Source organism: Macrobrachium rosenbergii, chromosome 21, assembly GCF_040412425.1.
Source record: "Macrobrachium rosenbergii isolate ZJJX-2024 chromosome 21, ASM4041242v1, whole genome shotgun sequence".
Classification (NCBI taxonomy): domain Eukaryota; kingdom Metazoa; phylum Arthropoda; class Malacostraca; order Decapoda; family Palaemonidae; genus Macrobrachium; species Macrobrachium rosenbergii.
Window position 1 is genome coordinate 42,967,809 of NC_089761.1, and position 23,200 is coordinate 42,991,008.

Consider the following 23,200-nt stretch of genomic DNA (forward strand, 5'->3'; position numbering starts at 1 on the left):
ATATATATATATATATATATATATATATATATATATATAATGTATGTATGTATGCATGTATATATATACGTGCACACATACATATAATTGCAAAATGATTTATGTAGAGCTAAATTACCTCGGTTAAAACAGAGCATTATAAGACACTGATTCAGTAGTAATGAACGACTAAAAAAAAAAAAAAAAAAACATTCGCGCTCATTGCCTCGAGTCAACGGAAGATGGATGAAAGTTGAAAGAGGACGAAGGCCAGGGGACTAATCCATTTTGGCCCTGGGGGCTCTTTCTTGTTTATCAACCGATCTCTGAGTCGACATTTAATGGCAAGTGTCCTGCCAAGTCGCATGTCGACTTCACGGTCGAATTTCATTCTTCTGCAACACCAACACCAAAATGTATTGCAATATTAACACCAAAATGTACTGCAATATCAATACCAAAATGTATTGCAATATCAACACCAAAATGTACTGCAATATCAATACCAAAATGTACTGCAACATCAACACCAAAATTTGCTGGAATATCAACACCAAAATGTTTACTTTTTTTTTTAGGTGGTGGTGTGTTTTCTTTTCTTTTTTACCGTTCCCGCTGCTCTTTCAGTCTAGTGATTTGTTTTTTTTTTTTATTTATTTAGTATATAATTTATTTTCCTTTCAGTGTAACTTCCATGATTAACAGAGCACTCGGGGCTCACTAGGAAGGTGAGCGTACGAGCAAGAACTACAGTCACTCAAAAACCTATTTTTTATTGCAGTTTTAGACGAATGTTTCATTACTTATTAATTCCCAAAACTGAATATATGTTTGTTTTCTTAATAAAGTACCCTTTTTATGCATTATAATTGTTTATGTATTAAACATTTATATAGGGCTCATTAGGAAGGTGAGCGTACGAGGAAGAATTAGTCACTCAAAAACCTATTTGTTTATCGCAGTTTTAGACGCATGTTTCATTACGTATTAATTCTCTACACTGAATGTTTGTTTGTTTGTTTGCTAATAAACTACGTAAATTCTTTTGCAATAGATTTGTTTATGTATTAATTCTTTATTTTCTTGTCTGATCATGTGTATGGTGATTGGATGCCTTGTTTGTTTATTTACAAATGTTATGCATTAAATTTATATATTCATCTGCCTATAAATCAGGTTTTATTATTATTATTATTTATATCCTGGTTAACCAGCGTATACGGAAACGCTAATCTATGGGCACTCAAGTTGTAGTCCCATTATTATGCAGTTTTTTCTTGATTTTTTTGGCGTGTTTTGCAATGAACCCCAATTGCAATTTAACAAAGCCCAGTGATGATGAAGGTCTTTCCCCCTCCGGAAGGGAATGGGCCATCTTTGGTAGCCTTGACCGCCCAACCGCCCCTCCCCCCTCAAGAGGCTTATTTTCGTTTTGGTCACAGCTGTCGTTAGATTATATAAAATACGGTAGTACTGTATATTACTGTAGCATAATCTTCATTTACTGTTTAGTGTTTTCGTATCTCGCCATTTTTTGTCTTTCCCTCTATTGAATATATATTTATTTAGAGTATATATATATATATATATATATATATATATATATATATATATATATATATATATATATATATATATAATATATATATAGACATATATGTATATATATGTATATTTAAAATCTTAAAAAAAAATTTTTGCTGTGCGCTGTTCATAGTTTTTTCTGTTCCAGTTACGTCTACATGTTATGAAAATGGTGATATTCTTCAAGTATTTCTTTATCTTATCATTCAAAGTAGGCAATATCAGTTCAGCTATTATCTATCTTCATAACACTAATAACCATCGAAAGATATTACACATACTATCTAGACTGTAATATTCAGCTGTATATCAGTTCATGAGACTTTCTAGAGAGGAACAATTTCTCCCCTCATATGTTTTGATCTTTCTTGCAAACATAAAAAATTAGTTTATGCTTAGTCTTTGGTTATGTGGAATACCTTAACTCATCCTTTAGTTGACCAATGGAATGTCCATTGCTAGTTGCCTTAAGGTATGAGTGGTAATGAATGCTAATACTTCATTCATTCTTACAGTGAATCACTTTAAACTTGATTTACGTAAGATTTTGAAATGAATTTACATATTACTGCTGTCAAATTTTTATTCCGTCATACTATTTTGGATTACGTCATTTAATTGCACGTTTACATTTTGGTGTTGATATTGCAGTACATTTTGGTGTTGATGTTGCAGTACATGTTGGTGTTGATGTTGCAGTACATTTTGGTATTGCTATTGCAGTACATTTTGGTTTTGATGTTGCAATACATTTTGGTGTTGATGTTGGAGTACATTTTGGTGTTGACATTGGAGTACATATTGGTGTTGATGTTGCAGTGCATTTTGGTGTTGATATTGCAGTACATTTTGGTGTTGATGTTGCAGTACATGTTGGTGTTGATATTGCAGTACATTTTGGTGTTGATATTGCCCTCATGAATGATTAGCGGATAGTGATTTTAGAACTTTTTTGAGGGAATTAAATACTGACTCCATAATTAAGTCACGAAAGATCAAACTAAAGATAGAATTTCAGAAACGAGATGAGAGGTCTGATGGCAGTGAAAAGAATATCAGACCTCATGACCAATGAGACATGACATATTACGATGAACACCGCATGGTATACCTCTGAAGAAACTTGCCCTTGGGTGCTCTAGAGTCTAGAGTACCCAAGGGCAAGTCTAGAGTCTAGACCATTCCCTTGTAGTATGGTTTAGTGATATAGATTTCTCTTTTATGCCGTCTTGAGGGTAATCAGTCTCTCTCTCTCTCTCTCTCTCTCTCTCTCTCTCTCTCTCTCTCTCTCTCTTCTCTTTATGCATATGATATTTTCTGAGTTCCCGTACGAAATCTATGGACGTTTGAGACAGGTGTTTCATGGAGCAAATCGCAGTAGGCCTAACATCCTTTAACACAACTGGAATACTTATAACGATTAAAATGTTGTTCTGCTGTTCAAAGTACTTCCGCTGTTACGAGCATAAAGAACCTTTAAGTATCTCATTAAAAAACCATTGAAAAGTCATTTTTACCTGACGGAGGGAAAGCGAACGTCACCAAACTTGGCCTTCAAACGTAACGCATACCAAACTCCTCCGGCAAGTCATCAACCGGTCACTGGGTGAAGTGACAAGTGACAGCTGTCATCAACTCTTTTAGAAGAGTTGAAAGGTCAGGGAAAAGCTGAAAAACGAGGCGAGAGTTATTTAACTTGGCCGGAGACGGGACTTAAAGGCCTTGGACTGGACCACGACTCAGCGTAGATTCAATGTTCCTGGGTGTGTCAAAAACACAGGTCGGCAACTTATCGCATGCGCATCACAAACATGTCGAATACAATTTAACGACGTATTGGTAATCCTAAACAAGTGCATCGTAGGATTATCCAACATTTGCCAAAATTTCGGTATTCACTTAATGTCACTAACTTGCTTTCAACCTGTTTGTGATATGTAGGCGATAAGTTTCCGATATGTGTTTGTGAATTTTTTTCACTGTACTGTGGACGCATCTTTAGCCATCTGAAACGTTTGTTTTGGAGGAGTTGCACAGAATGTAACTGGATCCTGATGCGGTTGCAGAGAGCTGCTGAATCCCCTTAGCGTAGGCAGCTTATTGTAGGCAACAGGAAACGTATGTGAAGGAAGGCAATGACCTTGGAGAAATGTTGAAGAAGTGAGTTTGGATCTCGGCTATTGTTTTGGTTGATAGAGACAGCGAGAGAAGGGATTTTCCTTTTCTTTTGGCCATTTTAATGTCATTGGCATCAAGTAATAGTTTTTAGCATAAACAGCCCCTCTGACCAAGATGCTGCCGAAGAATAGTGCCGCAACGTCACTTTACAACTCTACGGCTTAGTCGTAACAGTGAATAGGAGCCACTCCAATTCGTAGCACCAGCAAATCTGTCAGTCAATTAATCGCGGATTATGCGCACAAAACTTCGAGCTGGAACAAACGAGGAAGACGCGATCGAAGGCCATAGAACTTAACAGATCTAATTACCTCATTACGATTGATCAGATGACTGGAAAACGCATAAAGACAACGGAGAGCCGAACGAGGACGTCTCTCATAGCCCTTAATTACTCCTTAATTGGATTATTAAATATCTGAACAGTCAGACAAAAGGATCGGCATTCATGCGTCAATAAACAGTTGCCACTGTTGCCAAGAGGCAGAGTGACTTATTATTATAAATCTGAGTCTTTTCAAAATGACTTAAAGAGGATTATCAGTCATTATTCCTGCCATTTCTTCACAGTTGAAGATTGTTAATCGTATGCAGAATATTGATTTCATTTTTAAACTGTATTCAAGATTCAGTTCAAGTTCCCGGGTAATATACATTATTATTGACTTAAACCTTATGTTCTTTAAAAGAAAAAGTCAGGTGAATGAAAGTAAATGAAGTGACCTTTTACCTATCTCAGGGTGCCTGTCAGGATTTCCATTCTCACTGAAAGATTCCGATTAACACATTGAACAGTTCACCTTTGTGAAGTTTAGACCCCTGAATCACGCTGATCACATACAGGAAGATTTGTTGGTTGTTTTGCACGCAATTCTTTTACTCCTTCCGTTTAAACATTCATTGCAATTTACGCAACTACGGCTGTCTCCTCAAACTTCATTCATAGTTCAAGTTTCTGGTTGGCTTAAAATAAACAAGTAAAAAAATGTGCCGAAGTTTCTTAGGCGCAATCGAGTTTTCTGTACAGCCGCTACAGTGTATAATCAAGGCCACTGAAAATGATCGGTCTTTCGGTGGTCTCGGTATAATGCTGTATGAGCCGCGGCCCACGAATCTTTAATCACTGCCCGGTGGTGGACTATCCTATATCGTTGCCAGAGGCGCGATTATGGCTAACTTTAAATGAGGCTAGAGGGCTGCAATTTGGTATGTTTGATGGTTGGAAGGTGGATGATCAAGATACCAGTTTGCAGCCATCTTGCCTCAGTAGTTTTTAAGGTCTGAGTGCGGACGGACAGACAAAGCCGGCTACAATAGTTTTCTTTTACAGAAAACCATAAGGGGCGTGTTTACTGGAAAGTTAAAAACTCGTAAATTTTGCTGATTACTTTTAGGTACTGTTGGCTTAGATATAAACGCAACCTTTTGTTCGTATTAGATTCATCGTACATTAGAAGCTACTCGACTTGTTCCTTTCGCAAGAAAACCCTGCTGGTTCTCAGGAGACATTGGGCAAGGTCCTCGAAATACTTAATAGCTTTAAAGTAAACGTAACCTAAAAAAAAAAAAAAAAGAAAATTCATTGAAACATCTGTAGGAGACGCTAAAACGACGAAAAGATAATTGCCTGTTATCAAGAGGAAAGTGAAATAATTATATCACTTACCATCTGCAGGACATATTGCGGCTGTGGTTAGCATAAGAAGACGTTTATTCTTTTGTTATATATTGAATAGACGATGAAATTATTGTTGATTCTGAATGAATGAAATGAGGCCAGTGGGATAACCTAACAATGCAACTACCATTCCATAAATTCAACGTTTCATAAATCCCCGTATGGGGGTAGTGCGCCCGTCAGTGCATCTCACGCGGTGCACTGTAGGCATTACTTAAGGTTCTTTGCAGCGTGCCTTCGGCTCCTAGCTGCAGCCCCTTTCGTTCCTTTTACTCTACTTCCTATCATATTCTCTTCCAATTTGTTTTCCACCCTCTCCTAACAGTTGATTCATAGTGCAGCTGCGAGGTTTTCCTCCCGTTACACCTTTCAAACATTTTATTGTCAATTTCCGTTTCAGCGCTGGGTGACCTCATAGGTCCCAGTGCTTGGCCTGTGGCCTAAATTCAGCTCAGCTCAGTTCAACATTTCATAAATAATTACTTGAATATCTGATGACACTTATAAAATGACCTCGTCTTATAAAGGGGTCGCCCAGTTCTTTCCGGTGACCTTAAGCTAATATAGAATTATTAAGATTTTCATTGCTTTTTTTTTTCTGTAGACTTTGTTCACCCTCGTATGATTATTATGCCATTTGGGACAGATCAGAGAGATAGTTGCTGTGGCCAGGTGAAACACTGACTTTCACCCTGTTCCTTCCTGTGTCTGTCTGTCTGTGTGTCTTTCTTTCTGCCTGACTTTGTCTGTCTTTAGATATATATATATATATATATATATATATATATATATATATATATATATATATATATATATATTTATTTATTTATATATATATATATATATATATATATATATATATATATATGTGTGTATATGTATATACATATGTACATATATATTTATATATAAATAAATAAATAAATATACATACATACATACTGTACATACATACATATATATAAATACTGTATGTATATATATTATATATAAATATATATATATATATATATATATATATATATATATATATATATTACATATTTATATATATATGTATATATATGTACATATATATTTATATATAAATAAATAAATAAACATATACAGTATATATATAAATATATATACATAAATATATATAAGTATATATATACATAAATATATATATATATATATATATATATATATATATATATATATATATATATATATATATATATATATATATATATATATATATATATATATATGACCAGGAAATATGTCACTGAACTAACTGGCCTGAAGAATGAAACACTATGATGGTTTACCGTAATTTAGATATATTAGTTAATGGCACTGAATATAAGATGAGAAAGATCATTATAAAAGTAACAAATAGTAAGTGGAAGCATACAGTTCTTGCCTAAAACAAACTAACAAATGAGTAATAAATGAGTAAATGTTTAGAATAAAGAATCGTCAAACACAGCACGAACACCGTTAGTATTGTTTGAACGCTGTATTTATTTGCTTATTTTGGTACTCCGCCCTCCACGAATGTCTGGTGTTTGCTTGTTCTTGCAATAGGCGGATTTTGGGGTACACCAGAGCTGTTGTTTGTATGTTCTTTCATGCTCTGCCATGGCGTCAGTGACCCTGGTATTTGTGACGCCCGGTAGCTTTCAACAAATCAGTTAATGTTATGCCATGATTACCTCAGGTAACATTTCTGACGGAGGTTATGTATTCGCTTCTTTTGTTTACTTTTCTGTCGGTATAAGAGTTTGCTTAAAAGTTATTGATAAATTCCATTGACATTTTGTTGAGGAACAAAGTATGTGCTTAGAAATAAGACAGAAGTAGAAAAGAGGGCGAGGTCTGCTACATTTCAAAAAGAAAAAATTAAAAACGATTGTGGACGAATTAGAAATGTTGCTTGAAACGTGACAAGGGGAACTTTGTTCGTTAAATGGGGGTAAACATTTAATAATGCGGATGTGATGTCTGAGCAAACGCCAAGTTTTCTAAAAGACAGATTGTGTTTAAACGGTAAAAAAGAGAAAACGATTAAAACAAGAAAACAACAAAAAAAAAACAAGAGAAAAATGTAACAGGAAGATATTTACGATTTCCACCGTTTACAAACACGAGTCTTACATTTAGTTATTATTGTAATTACTGATTATCTCTCTCTCTCTCTCTCTCTCTCTCTCTCTCTCTCTCTCTCTCTCTCTCTATATATATATATATATATATATATATATATATATATATATATATATATATATGCACATATATAAGTTAAAAAAATATATATATATACATATATATGTGTGTGTAGTGTATATAACAACAACAAAACCAAGCGAAAAATAAAGCACAGGAAGATATTTACGATCTCCACTGTTATACAAACACGAGTCTTGCGTCTTGCATTCTGTTATTTTTGTAATTACTGATCATTTCTCTTTACTCAGTTCAGCTGACACAACGTAACAACGATTGATTAAGTAAAAAAAACCACAATTATGTAGAGTAGAAGAGCAAGGCTGTATTTTGCGAAATACAAAAATGATTAAGAATGGAAGCTTTCGACCATTCTTTTAAACTAAACTACAGCCTTGCTCATATGCATAATTGTGGCTTTTTACTTAGTCATTGTTAAGCTGCGTCAGCTGAATTGAAGTGAAGAGAAATAATCAGTAATTACAGTAATAACAAAATGGAGGGCTTGTGTTTGTGTAAGAGTGGAGATCGTAAATACCTTCCTGTGTTATGTTTTTCTCTTGGTTTTTGCTCTAGTTTTCTTGGTTTATATTTAACTAATATGTATGTGTGTATAAATATATGTGTGTGTATATGTATATTGTATACATACATATATATATACACATATATATATTAGAGAGAGAGAGAGAGAGAGAGAGAGAGAGAGAGAGAGAGAGAGAGAGAGAGAGAGAGAGATGGAGGGGGATTTTGGGCTTGAGGCACCTTCCGAAGGAAAAAGGAGTATGGTTGAATGTTTATGTATATATATATATATATATATATATATATATATATATATATATATATATATATATATATATATATATATATATATATATATTATACATGTATGCATTATATATATATTATACAGTATATATTTATATATATACTGTACACATCTAAAGCTGCTTATAACAACCGAGGATTTAATAACTAAAGGGGAAGCTGAGATGATATATGAAAAATAAAAACGCAGTTCTTGGGCACTGTAGATCTTGATGACGAGATTGACAGACGCGTCTGAAGAGTGGAACTTAGAACCGTTAGCGTAAGGATAAATTTGGCACAAAAAATGCAGACTGAATGCACAGGAATTGCAAGTTACTGTTACCATTTCTTTATTTGTTGACGCCTATCAATTTTTTAATTTTCATCTTTAAATTACTATCTTTCTATTCCCTGGGTTTTATTTTTATAAACACATAAGTATTCTGTTTTCGTGGTTAATGTTTGATGGGATTTATTGGCTTTTTCCATTCTGTTTTAAATTCAAACTCTGGAACTCTGTAATTTTTTCCTGCTAGGTTTATAAAGGCAGCCATAAGGGGAAGAGGAACAGAATTGTTTCGGTATGCCCAGTTTGTCATTGAGAGAGAGAGAGAGAGAGAGAATTTTCTATTTGAAATCCATCATATAAATTCATTTGTCTTATATTTAAATTATTCGCCGGTTCTTTAAAACAAAAATTCTGCTTGTCACGAAACACTGAAAAGTGAACACTATTCCCCCCCCCCCGCGCTTCCGTAAACGACTCGATATTTTTCCTCATGCGTCACTTTGAATAATTTCAGTACTCATAAGTGTTAGCTGATGACTGTTGTTATTGTGGTTTTATGACTTCATTCCTTATTGAAGTATTCATTTACTAGTCCTTTTTCAATGGCCACCTATAATTTATTCTGTAGCAGCTTAAACAGACTCGCTATTTTGTCTTTTCCGACCTTGATACTCCCCCCGCCCCAACCCTCTCTATCTCTCTCTCTCGTGAGAAATAATGGTTCAAGACCATCACGATTATCAAGTTTTGTAGTTTTCGGTTCATATATGTTCTGTTTATCTACGTATATACGTTCCACCATTCGTAGTGATATATACATATATACACACATATACAAATGTAAATGTGTACGTGTGTATTCGTGTGTAAATACATATGTAGTTACGTACTGATCTGTCTCCTCAGGGAAGAGAAACGATGAGCTTTGCCTAAACGTCGGCCACCGGACACTCTGAATCGGGATGAAAGTTTTCGATGACGAGCGACCTCAGCAGGTGAAGGTATGCAACTTTTGGGAGGGCCCGGAGGCAGGACTTCTTTGCCGTTGGCACATCTATCCTCAGGGGAAAAGGTATAATGGTAGGCGGAGGCGTAGTAGTAGTAGTAGTAGTGGTAGTAGTAGCAGTGGTAATAGTAGGGGAAAGAGAATTAAAAATAATGGAAGTGTTATGGTCGGGACCAACCTATTGCAATAGCTCTGTTGCTCACTCTCATTTTCTTGTGTCAAGGTATGTTCTTGGACATGTGTGTTATTTACTCTTGTTTTCCTACGATCCAGAACGTCTTTCAGTAGCTTTTTTCTTCTATTTTTTCTTCTTTCAGTTGTAAAAAGCGAAGAATCTTAACAATGATCTAATTTTTGTATTCTTGGTGATGTTGTTCCATAAATCAGAAGAGCATTACATGGACTTCTGATTTCATCGGGAACTAAACAGTAGGTAGTGATCTGAATTTCAATTTTTGTTGTTGCGTTTATTACACGACAAAAATATTGTATCGTCTCTTTTGTTGTATCCCTCTAACGTTAAAGTACCAAACTCTGATACAGGCAGTTGTTGAGAACGACTGTCCCTTTTTTTTTTACGCCTGCCACACCCCAATCGGTACAGTCTTGAAGGGCGAAGGTTACAGTCTGGGAGTACCTGAAGTTATTCTCTAGGTGCTCTTGGGCTTTATACAAGACATGCGTATCCTATAAGCTCTAATTTGTGGAAATGGAGTGTGGATGTTGAATGCAAATGAAAGAAAAAGATTGGGGGTGCAGAGATGAAGTGTTTTTATAGTACATGTGACGTAATGAGAACTGAGTAGGTGAGAAATGTAGATGAACAGAAATGGTGAAACTATTTCCTTAGGTGAGAGGATGGATCAGCGTTTTGAGATGGTTTGGTCAAGTGGTAAGAACGGATCGTGATAGGTCGTTTAAATAAAAAAATATATATAAAAATAAAACATGGTTTTATTAAAATTCATTAAAAAGTGAAAAATAAATCTTTTGATACGCACCAGGATTTTCTTACAATTAATCATGTCTACAAAAATTAAAGCGTGGGCGCCAAACATGGAAGGAAACGCTACAAGAAATAAAAAAAATATATATTTCTTTTCTTGTAGCATTTCTATCCATGTTTGGGGCCCAAAGAATATAATTCAAAGGTGCTCGGCAGATAGAGGACAGGAAGACATAGAAATTGCTGGATAGGGTGGCGGAGGAATTGGAAAGGAAGCATGTGAGTGTGGGAATACAGATGTTAATGGTGCAGCTTTTGCAAGGGGCTCAGTGTTTGCTAATCGTTATACTTTATTGTTGTATGAAGTGGGTAATATTGTGGAAGTTTTCTGCAAAGATTGTGGCAGTAGCCATTGTCACCCTTATTTTTACAATCCCGTTCCAATAGGGAAAAAAGGCTAATACATACATATATACTGTATATATATATATATATATATATATATATATATATATATATATATATATATATATATATATATATATATATATATATATATATATCTATATATAACTTAAACTTAACACCATCTAACCTGACCTTATACAGTGCCCAAAATATCAGGGGTCAACTTGATTTGCTCTCTCAGCTGTAAAATCTTTTTTTTTTTCTTTTAAATCCATAAGTGTATGTATATATAAGTATGTATATATATATATATATATATATATATATATATATATATATATATATATATATATATATATATATATATATATATATACTTAGGACTTAAGAGAATCTTGAGAAATTTCAGAGCCGAGGCAAGTGTACCCCGAGGGAGCAAATCATGTCGACCCCTAATATTTTGACCACTGTCAGGTTATTAAGTGGTGTAACGTAGTCTGGGCTCGACCTGTCGCTCGAGCTGGTCTCAAGCACGGATAAAAAAAAGAGAGAAGCTGAGTCTAGGTTTAGTGCCTCTGACTTTACAAAATAATGATTATAAACCAAACTAACGTCAAGCCTTAGCAGCTTAGTGCAGGGTGATAATGGGTCAAAATGAGGTTTGAGAGCTGATGAAGTATAAGAGAAAAGGTAAACCTGGCGTCGATATCTCAAGCCACTCAAGGACAGAAATAGTTAAAAAGAATGACTTGATGATTTATTGACAAAAATAAGTTGGTGTTTCGAGGAATAATGTAAAACGAACTTTCAAACTGTAACCAACAAAAACCTTGGAATATTGTTCGTCGGTCAATAGCCCAGTATCAAAATAAAATAGATACAAATAGAAATGAGATCATTTATGATGTCCTTTCATGCTCATATTTAAGATTGCGAGTTAGCAGCAGGCAAAATGGAACTCAAAGTAAGGAAGGTCAATTTTCCATACCCAAATTCTGTCTTATGAAACTTATGCCTGCATAGAACCTCGAGCAGTAGAGTAAAAGGAATTATTCTTGCAAAACTAATGGTGAACGCTGCTTAATCCATTGAAACTTCCTTTCAGTAAATATACAAAATATTGTTATTATTGTAGCGCCATTTGATCCACGTAGTGGTAGGTGCATTTGTACACGCACGCAATACGATTAGTAACAAGCAAAACACTCCGGCGCAATCGAATTGTCTGTATAGCCGCTACAGCGTATAATCAAGGCCACCGAAAATGAATCCATCTTTGGGTGGTTTCGGTACAATGCGGTACGAGCCGCGGCCCATGAAACTTTAACCATCGCCCGGTAGCGGCCTATCCTATATCGTTGCCAGAAGCACGATTATGGCTAACTTTAACCTTAAATAAAATAAAAACTGCTGAGGCTAGAGGGCTGCAATTTCTTATGTATGATGATTGGAGGGTGGATGATCAACATATCAATTTGCGGCCCTCTAGCCTCAATAGTTTTTAAGATCTGAGGGCGAACAGAAAAAGTGCGGACAGAAAAAAATGCGGCCGGACAGACAGGCTAAAACTGAGAAAACCGGTCTCTGCTACGTCACCATTCAATTTCTGGAAGTCTTTTGGGTGGGAATTGCATCATACGAAATAGAGTTTGTTCTTAAGTTGATGCTTAAACTCATCAGTCTCTCCAATCATTCCATATTCAATCTGTTGACCTCCGACATCAGCCTCCTAACGTTTGTTGCAAGTTTATTCACTCCAGTTATCATTTATTATTATAAACCTCGCTTTAGGCTGAGATTAATAGCGAGGGAGATCAAAAAGTCTTCCTTCCTTGATGAATGACAGGAAGTCCTCTATTAACAGATTTATATTGTAGGTAATAAAACCGTGTTCATTCCTTGCGAAATCTAAGGTTACACCGAAATTGCAACAAATCAGCAACAGCGAAATATGGCCTTATAATATTTCCGCATTTCTCTCTTTTATTCTTCGTGTGAGTGTGACAGAATTCCAGACACGCCTAGATTTTAAATGCGTTTTCTTCCTTCCTGACCCGGAATTTCTTGTTTCGCGGGAGGCGCCCTTCACACTCGAGAGAGTTTAATACTTTGAGAGTCCTCCCTTCGTACTCTGCATCCTGTTGCCGGTGGTTTGAGCCAGATTGAACTGGATTATTCCTGCTTCAGTCGTCCATGATATCGCATCATGTTTTCCAGCCTGTAAACAAGTGTTGTATTGTGTTGTCGAGTCTTAGGTGTGTCTGATGTTTTATATTAGCTGGTTCCTGGTAGGGTATCGATGTTTTGTGTTGTAAAGGGCATTCTGGGTGGGCATCGAAGTGTCCGCATTTTTAGCTGACCTTTCTTCTTGTGCCCAATGGCTGTTGCTATATTTGCGTATGCATTTTTTAATGCTTATGGTTCTCTTCATTTATAATTCTTTGGTTAAATAAGAGAATCTAGATTAAATTTTTACGTATTACATTAAGTGTTACAAGCGCAGGCACATAAACACCCGCACACTCACATATATATATACACACATATATATGTGTGTGTGAACGTATGGATAAATGCACACACACATAAATATATATATATATATATATATATATATATATATATATATATATATATATATACAGTATATATATATATACATATATGTATGTATGTAAGTATGTAGTACGTATATATACTTTCATGATTTCGACGTGATCGGCCAAACATTATCTTTTAACATTGTCGTAGGACTCTCTCTCTCTCTCTCTCTCTCTCTCTCTCTCTCTCTCTCTCTCTCTCTCTCTCTCTCTCTCTCCATTAAATTCACTTTTTTAAACGTCGCTTCACGAACGGTTTTATTGACCATGAATTAAGGACGAATGTGAATACTGCACTAATGACAAACCCGATGTTAATACTACTACTACTACTACTACTACTACTACTACTACTACTACTACTACTACTGCAAATAATAAGAAAAAGAAACAGAAGAAGAAAACACGTTTTAAGAGGGAAACACGGGTCGTCGGCCAAAGATGTAGCACAAGTAAACCTGTTTTCCTTGCAAGTGATGATATGCCTAAGTACTGTTACGGAGATGGAAATTTCTTTCAGCCTTCCGTTTTTGGACTGCCATATTCACGAAGTAATGAGTTTAAATTATATATGTATATATATATGTATATATATATATATATATATATATATATATATATATATATATATATATATATATATATATATATATATTAATGATTACAATCACTTTAACACGTGATTCGTTTATTACACATTACCTAAGGTGAAAAAATCAGAGACGGTGGGTGTAGGTCCTGACTGGTTTCGACTTTATTACCAAGCCAATGGCTTGGAAATAAAGTGGAAACCGGTTGTGACCTTATTTTTTCACCCGGGCTAATTTGTGATGTATATATATATATATATATATATATATATATATATATATATATATATATATATATATATATATATATATATATATATATATATATGTAATGGAGACTTTTGGTCCAGTACCGTTTCCCAGCTTCCATGATCTTTTCGTAGAAAATGGAAATTACGCAAGTAAAAGAACAACATGAAAGATCAAGACGTAAAGAATACAATTTTAACCGTGGCAACAGTTTTTCATTTTTTTTTCCCTGGAGGACAACGCAGCAACTTTAAAAACGCTGATCTCATCGGTCGTGAAAAAAAAACACTTCGCGTATTGTTGGCGCAGTTCATGCAATATTAATATTAACGACACCTTGTTGGTAAGCGGTTCCTTTGCTTAGTGATACCTGCCTATTTCCTTCGTTTTTTTTTATAAGAGAATCCTCATCTATTGAAAAAATATAAAGATAAGAAAATAGCTGACAACATTACAGTGCAATTGACGACCGTGCTGGACATTTCAGAAATAAGTATATTAATATTTTGTTATTGCTATGACGTAAAATATTATTAATTTGATAGTTGCTGTTTTATCATGAGAAATCTTATTAACGCTAAAATTTGACTGCGAGTGACACGGCATGAAAGTAAACGTGTTTTTGATACCGGAATAAGTCCCAGACGTATCTGGTCCATTATAATAAAGAGTAGATATAATAGCCCCTTCGCTTATCAGACTTACGCTCATCAAGACTCTTTCCTTATCTTTTAATGTCTTCAGGGGTCTTGCGAATAGACACACAGGTTGACATACGCCCTCAGTCTAATTTCCGTGGTCAAGTTAGTAAAACGTTTGGCATTGTTGGAAATAGAAAACATTTATTCTGTCGCTGTCACTATTGCATGACTCATACGAGTATTTAGCGCCAACAATTCGTCATAGCAAACTATGTTAGCGATTTTATCAAATATCACTACCTAGAGCGAATTCGAATCGTCAACAAAGCGACTAACCAGAATTCGCTCCAGCTTGCGGAAGGCAAACAACAACAGCTTCCCAGCTAACAAAAGAACCATCTATATATGGACCCGAAGAGGCCATTAAATACAGACCGGTTTTTCACCGTCTTGTGTGACGCTTGATCGGAGATAAAATTTGGAGACATTCTTCGTTTGTTATATATATATATATATATATATATATATATATATATATATATATATATATATATATATATATATATATATATATATGTATATATATACTTGTATATTTATATATATATATATATATGTATGTATAAATTTACGCAAAGAATTTGTGCCGTGGAGGTGGGAATTCTAAAAGGTTCAAGAACACCGGAGGCTAAGGAGGAGGTTACTTTGTTGAAATGCAACTGACCAACTCGCCACTCCCGCGTTTGCAACCAAACCCATGAAAATAAAACCGTTTAGTCGTTTAGAAACACGCAGAATACACCAAACGCACGCAGCTCTCCTACCTGTGAACATCTTCACACACACACAAGCACACTCAACTAACCTGGCTGTATGTGGACCAACCGTCATAAGAACATAGTCCATTGCTTCAGGCATTACACGCATTCAGTAACAACTGAGAAATAATTTACGCTACAATTGTACCTCGGCCCTTGCCCTTCGATCTCTGAAACCCTGCATCGATGAGCTGATGTCATTCGTACAGTATTCGCAGCAGTGACGGCAACAGGACCATAAATATACAGTACATGCACACGCATAAAATGGTTTACTGTAATCGATATATTTCTTATGCATAAACAAAGCGTATACAAACTTTTGAACGAATCCACACTCGCAAGCTATTGTTTATTCCCCAATGTTTTGGGCGGGAGGGACCACTCTAACCCGTACCAGTTACGCACCCCTACCTTTCCTTGATTTATCTTTCCCCTGCGGATAATTTCGTTCGTCCGGTCAAGGTTCCCATTCTTTTGTGGACGTAATGATCACCGGATCCGGTGTTGGCGGCCAAACAAAGTGCGTCGTTGATATACGCCACTGCTTCGATTTTAGCTGGAAGGGAATTGGGCGATTTCAATGCCGTTGAAATAATGACCTGCGTCCTGTCTCACTTCAGTGATTTCAAGGCCTTATTTTGATTGCCCTGATATCAGTAACTACATCAGTGATTTGAATATTAATAACCACAACATCCTAGTTCTTTTTCGGTAACGCAAAGCACGTCTAAAATACGCGACTTTTTGTTGTCTGTATCAATGTTAACAATAATGGTGCAGATCCCAATAAGGAAACAATAATTTCTAGGTCGAAAAAGCAGGTTGCGTCAATGCTAGAGTTCACACGCTCTTGTATATATTGTCACTTCTTCAGTACTTGCAGCTCACTGTTAAAAGCCAGCAAAATCACACGGAGGCTGAAGGAACAAAAAACTCGAATCCAAGATTTTATATATCCTTCGTCAAAACTTTCTATTTTCAACCTTTCATTTTCTGCTGATCTCCTTTCTACATCTTTCACTGCTACGTCTACATTCTGACGAGTAACCTTCCTTCTAGGACACTAAGAACAGAGAATAATCACACTCCACCTACTGTGACAAACGTCGCAAGATCGAAACCGAAGCCTCGGATTCGTTTACAAATCTCGGACGAACTTCGAGTGTTCCTCTCGTGCGGGCTGCCGAAAGAGCAATAGCCCTGTACTGTCTGGTACAGGGCCAGCCCCCGAATCTTCCAGCAGCGACAGGTACACCCCCAGTGAGAGGAGATCTGCTCGAAACGAAGACCTCATTATTTTGATTAACCTCGGCGCTAGCTAATATTTCATTGCATTATTACCCGTCCCCTCCTCCCCCTTAGTTGCCCACATTTACGATCCGCCTTAATCCAGTTTGTACTACTCCCTCGGAACAGCCGAAGGGGCAATTGCGGTTTGAACTCGATTTGGCCATTCAATCTCTCTGCCAGTACCTCGGCGATAAAGGGAAAGTACTCACAAGGTGCTTGATTAGCCATTTATTGTTTGTTTTTATTGTCTGACGTTGCATCCGCTTCAGGTACCTCTGTGAGAAATTGAAGTTAGCCAAAAGGTGTGTAACTGATAATTTTTTTTTATTTGTGTTTTCTTTTTTCATATTCTTGTGTTGCACTCGTGTTGCGTACTCCGGCGAGTTATGGTGAGAAACAGGAGGTAATTAGAGGTTCCATAACTGACAGTTCTCTCTTTCTCTTCAGCATGTTGCACACAAGTCCGGTACTGAGTGAGGTGGATGAGAAATGGAAGAAAGATCCTCACCGGGGTTTTCTCTCTCTCCTCTCTCTCTCTCTCTCTCTCTCTCTCTCTCTCTCTCTCTCTCTCTCTCTCTCTCTCTCTCTCGTGTTGTGGTAGGGCAAGAAACGGAAGACACTCCAGGGATACATAACTGACAATCATTGTACACATATTATCTTCTTCTCCCTTTCGTAAACTCTAGCAAATGCTTTCCCATTTTGTCACTATGTTACGCAAAGGAAGAATAACCGGCCATTTTCTTTCTTTTTACTTTTAGTTACGAATTCATCCTTTTTGATACTTCAGTTCGTGTAATCACTTGTTCTTCTTTTTTTCTCTCTTCTCTCACGATTGACTGATTGATTTAATGTTCTCTGGCCTTACAACTGAAGTCATTGACGCCGATATCACTTAATGAGAATGACGAAATTTATATAAAAAAAACCCAATATGGAAACGATGACAAGATTCAGTATAAAAAAAGTTTATCTATTGCTTTTGCAGAAGACCTGTTTCTGATAAGAATCTGAAAATGCCACTTGTATCGCGATCAACTTTTTTCTCCGAAGACTGGCTAACGTGTACCGGCCATTCTCGTCTCGGGCCTCTGAGAGAAGGCTGTTCCTAGGGTCCCTAAAACTGGGGCATTCAATTAGCATTCAATTGTCAGTCAAAGTGAACAAACAGTTATCACAATACGGTTAATATCCAGGCAAAGGTAAAGAAAAACGTGGATAATCAACTGTCTTTTTCTCTTTAAATTCTTCTTTCATTAAGTGAGTGAAAGGGCACTCAGTCACGTTTGCTTGGCCCACGGATTGCTCCTGCCTAATTTCCCACCTGTTAACCCACCTGTAATTGGATACCGACGTCTGTTAGGATCAAGAGAAAGAGGGTGTGGCCAACAACCTCATCCATAAAGACTTGCTTAGGAACAAAAAGACTATGCCCTTCAAAGTGGAAAAGGCGTATAGTGATACACACAAATATGTGTATATATATACATATATACAATATATATATATATATATATATATATATATATATATATATATATATATGTGTGTGTGTGTGTGTGTGTGTGTGTGTGTGTGTAAGTGTTTGTATACACATACATGCATATATATAATATATATGTGTGTGTGTGTGTGTATTTTCTCACTCTGGAGGAGTAGAGCCAATAAATATGGCTGTCCTATTCTCAGTAAGAGTCTAGGGATAAGGTTGCTGCCCCCATACCCATTTCTTGACCTCAGCTGACACTGGCACCCAGTCACAGCTAGACCGTCCGATTGATGAGTGGTAGGCTGGATCAAACCACGAACCTTAGGAATGCAAGTCCAGGGTTCTAATATATATATATATATATATATATATATATATATATATATATATATATATATATATATATATATAAATTTATATATATATATATATATATATACATATATATATATATATATATATATATATATATATATATATATATATATATATATATATATATATATATATATATAACTTAAAATATCCCGTGTAATAGGTCGGCTATATGTTTTTAAAACGTTCAAGTACCCATTAAGTTACTAATTTACTTACATTATTAGTTTTTACACGCGGTCTTATTACTTTTTTTTACTAATTTTCTTTATTGCTTTAGTAAATTACACTGATTTATTTCGAATTTTAACTTATCTTCATTCTAAGTTGTTTGGTTTAACACTGTTGTCATGATCATACAGAACTCAAGTCTAAAAAAAGACAAGTAAATCATGCGCCGAAGTTTCTTCGGCGCAGTCGAGTTTTCTGTACAGCTGTTACAGCGTATAATCAAGGCCACAGAAAATAGATCTATCTTACGATGGTCTTGGTATAATGCAGTATGAGCCGCGGCCCATGAAACTTTAACAACGGCCCGGTGGTGGCTTGTCCTATATCGTTGCCAGACGCACGATTATGGCTAATTTTAACTTTAAATAAAATAAAAACTACTAAAGCTAGAGGGCTGCAATTTGAAATGTTTGATGATTGGAGCGTGGATGATCAACATATTAATTTGCAGCCCTCTAACCTCATTAGTTTTTAAGATCTGAGGGCGGACAGAAGAAGTGCGGACAGAAAAAAGTGCGGACGGACAGACAAAGCCGGCACAATAGTTTTCTTTTCAGAAAACTAACTAGTTGGATAAGTGGTAGAACATATTTTATAAGAAGATTGGATTAAACCTCCAGCAGGTAGTCCGGTTTACAGTAACTGTCTGTCATGTCAAGAAAGATGGCGACAGTTCCTGATGTCTCACTGTAAATATACATCAGCAAGGTAAGAAAAAAAAAGTCACTCGTTTAAGCTACGTTGTTGGTATGAAAAAGTGGTGTCACATTCGCTTTATAAGCAAATGATCTTCTTCTTCTTCCTCTCAGCTTAATCCCTAGTCGTCCTCGCTGGGGTGGCCTTGCAACACTGGCACCAGCTTTGCCTTCCAAATGATAGCCAAATAAATTTTTCGATATTCTCGACACCAGAGAAAGGTCTAACTACTGGAAATGAGAAGAATTAGTTGACAGCTGAGAGACAGAAACGCTTGCTTTTGCGATAGAGAAGAAATCCTCTGGCCCAGTAAGACCAAAGGAAGAGAGAGAGAGAGAGAGAGATTACCGTCATTTTTTGCTATTAGCCAGCCGGTTATTTTGCTAGTTTTCTCGTCCAAAACTAATTCTAATGTTAGAAAAGCAATACAATCTAGTCTTATCTGTTGTTGAAGTCTAAATAGAATTTCGAATACTTACTAACTCTGTTGACAAAAGTTGTTTGCCATACTTCAGTGTAGACGATTTCTACATGCAACTGTTCATTCTATGCATGACAGCTTTTTTCTATCTAACATTGTTCTTACAACCATGGAAAATGTGCGATCCTATCTTAACATCGCAGAGCAGTTCTTTTGTCTTACCAACTCCTTTTAGTTGTCTGTGAAAGAAAACTAATGCGATGGCTATTTGTCTGTCCGTCCGCACTTTTTCTGTCCGTCCTCAGATCTTAAAAACTACTGAGGCTACAGGGCTGCAAATTGGTATGTTGATCATCCACCCTCCAATCATCAAACATACCAAATTGCAGCCCTCTAGCCTCAGTAGTTTTTATTGTATTTAAGGTTAAAATTAACCGTGATAGTGCGTTTGGCATCGCTAAAGGTGCCAACACCACAGGCCACCACCGGGCCGTGGCTGAAAGTTTCATGGGCTGCGGCTGAGAGTTTCATGGGTCGTGGCTGAGAGTTTCATACAGCATTATACGCTGTACAGAAAACTCGATTGCGCCGGAGAAACTTCGGCGCATATTTTACTTGATAGTTTTGGCTTGGTCGTGTCGTTGCAGACTACTAATGACAGTCTATAGTACCAAGACATAAAGTACCTAAGTAACCACTCATTTTAACTGTTGAGACCATTCGTGTTTCTACCACGGATTTCGAGCTGTCACTTCATCTACTTAACATAAAATAAAAAATAGTGAATAATAGTAATAAATTGTTCACAGTTGGATACAAGGCTTTCTCTTTTTATTTCGTCATTTTGACATCACCTGGATAATATCGCAATGTCAGTTTTTTCCCCCGGTCTTGCTTGGCCTATAAAGGTGTCACGTGAACTAGTGTTCCAATTTTTGCCCTTTCAACTAGGTTCTATTAAGTACTAAATTATATATCAGTACTGATAGCCAGAGCAAAGTGCAGTATCAATATCAATGGGTGATCTTGCATAAATTACAGAGTACTAAATAGTGTTAAAGATTACCCAGCAATATTTGATAGAAAGTTATGTATTGTTAATGAAAAATACATTGTTATGTAAGCTGATTCAAGAGAGTATTCAATAAATTGTTATTTACAAGTAACGTAATACACACTATATACATAATACATATATGTATAATATATATACAATATATGTATATATATGTGTGTGTGTGTATGTATATAAAAGTTCACCCAAACAATGTTCGATAGGTCCTTCATGTATCGTTTACGCAACATGTGAACATCCACTGCCAAGGTTAAGTTTATTTACTATGAGTGGCTTCGGGGAGAGGGAAGAATCCAGCTATGAAGAAGAAGAAGAAGAAGAAGAAGAAGAACCTAGCAACACATAATTTTTCCCACGTTTGCTCGATGTATGTTCATTTTAGCACGATTGACATTGCTGGATAAAAATAGAACTATTTTTACGCAATAAATATTCGAAGTAAACGACACTAATTGTCATAATTTGGAGAAGTAAATTAGGCTTATTAGTTTTGCAGTGCGATCAAGATTTGAAGGAAGAAACACAGCAGGCTGAAGTCACAGTTGTATTTTTGAGTTTCTGATGCACTTTGGCGATTCATTAAGCACAATCACCCTTGAATTTAGGCAACCGATATTTCCATTGAACCTGAGTGTCTGAAAATATTTCAGTTGCTCCACCATGAAATGCTATTCATTTGTTAAATAAAATTTACATTTTTAGCTAAACAAAACATAGAAAAATTAAAGGTAGAAAAAGTTAAAAGTTAACATGGTAATAAATTGCTAGTTAGCTGGAAAGACTAAGGTTTCTAGTCATACTTCGTGTTTGAAATTTAAAAAAAACACAACTTACTCGATTTACAAGCGCACAGAAAATCAAAGATACACTTTGAACGAACAAAATAAATTACCTTTAGAAGAAGAAAACGATCTTGTTACACAATCAAAGACACTAAGTTGCGCCTCATAGACTTCTGTCCTTGATTATCACGGCGAACGTTGCTGAAGATCCTTGCTGGGTGCTGCTGGGCGCTTAGGAGACTCGGCGCTGTGGTGCGTCTTGCTATGACAGCGGTCTGGCTGGCACTGAGCTGCATTAGCTGTTGCAGGCACTTATATAGGCTCGTCAATAGCCACGTGCTCTTCTCTCTCTCTCTCTCTCTCTCTCTCATGGCATGGTAGTAGCTGGGTGGGGGACGGCTTACGGTTAAGTTCTTTGCACAATACAATATGTAATTATTATTATGTAATTGACAGTTATGGCAGTTTGTTTTCTTTTCATTAGCATGAAAATGATTATATAGAAATGGAACAGGCAATGACTGAGATAGCTGACTTACTCATTTTAAATATAATAATTCAAAGTAATTTATGAACAAATACCTAATTTGCTTTGTTCACATAAAATGTCATATCGGTTAAGACAATGTACTCTGATAATGAGTCATTTTAGCTAAATTTAGATATAACTTGTTTGTCAACTTCGGTTTCATAATATGCTGAGTGGCCTTTCCAAAACTGTCCACTTGGTCTGTAAAAATAGCAATTATATGAACCAGCCATTGACAAGGACAGAACTCAGTATTTGCAAGCAACCTTCATTTCAGTCGTTCTTTCAAGAGTTTTTTTTTTTTTTTAACCTTTGAGGA

The 23,200-nt window shown here is 35.9% G+C and overlaps 1 long non-coding RNA gene across 1 annotated transcript in view; it reads right to left on the reverse strand.

Moving 5' to 3' along the window:
• The window catches only part of LOC136850014 (uncharacterized), a 34,802-nt gene extending 12,087 nt beyond the window's left edge, over positions 1-22,715 (reverse strand). Inside the window, exon 1 of the long non-coding RNA XR_010856510.1 lies at positions 22,463-22,715. This is a non-coding gene — a long non-coding RNA (uncharacterized lncRNA). The remainder of the gene's footprint in view (positions 1-22,462) is intronic.
• Between the last annotated feature and the right edge of the window lie 485 nt (positions 22,716-23,200).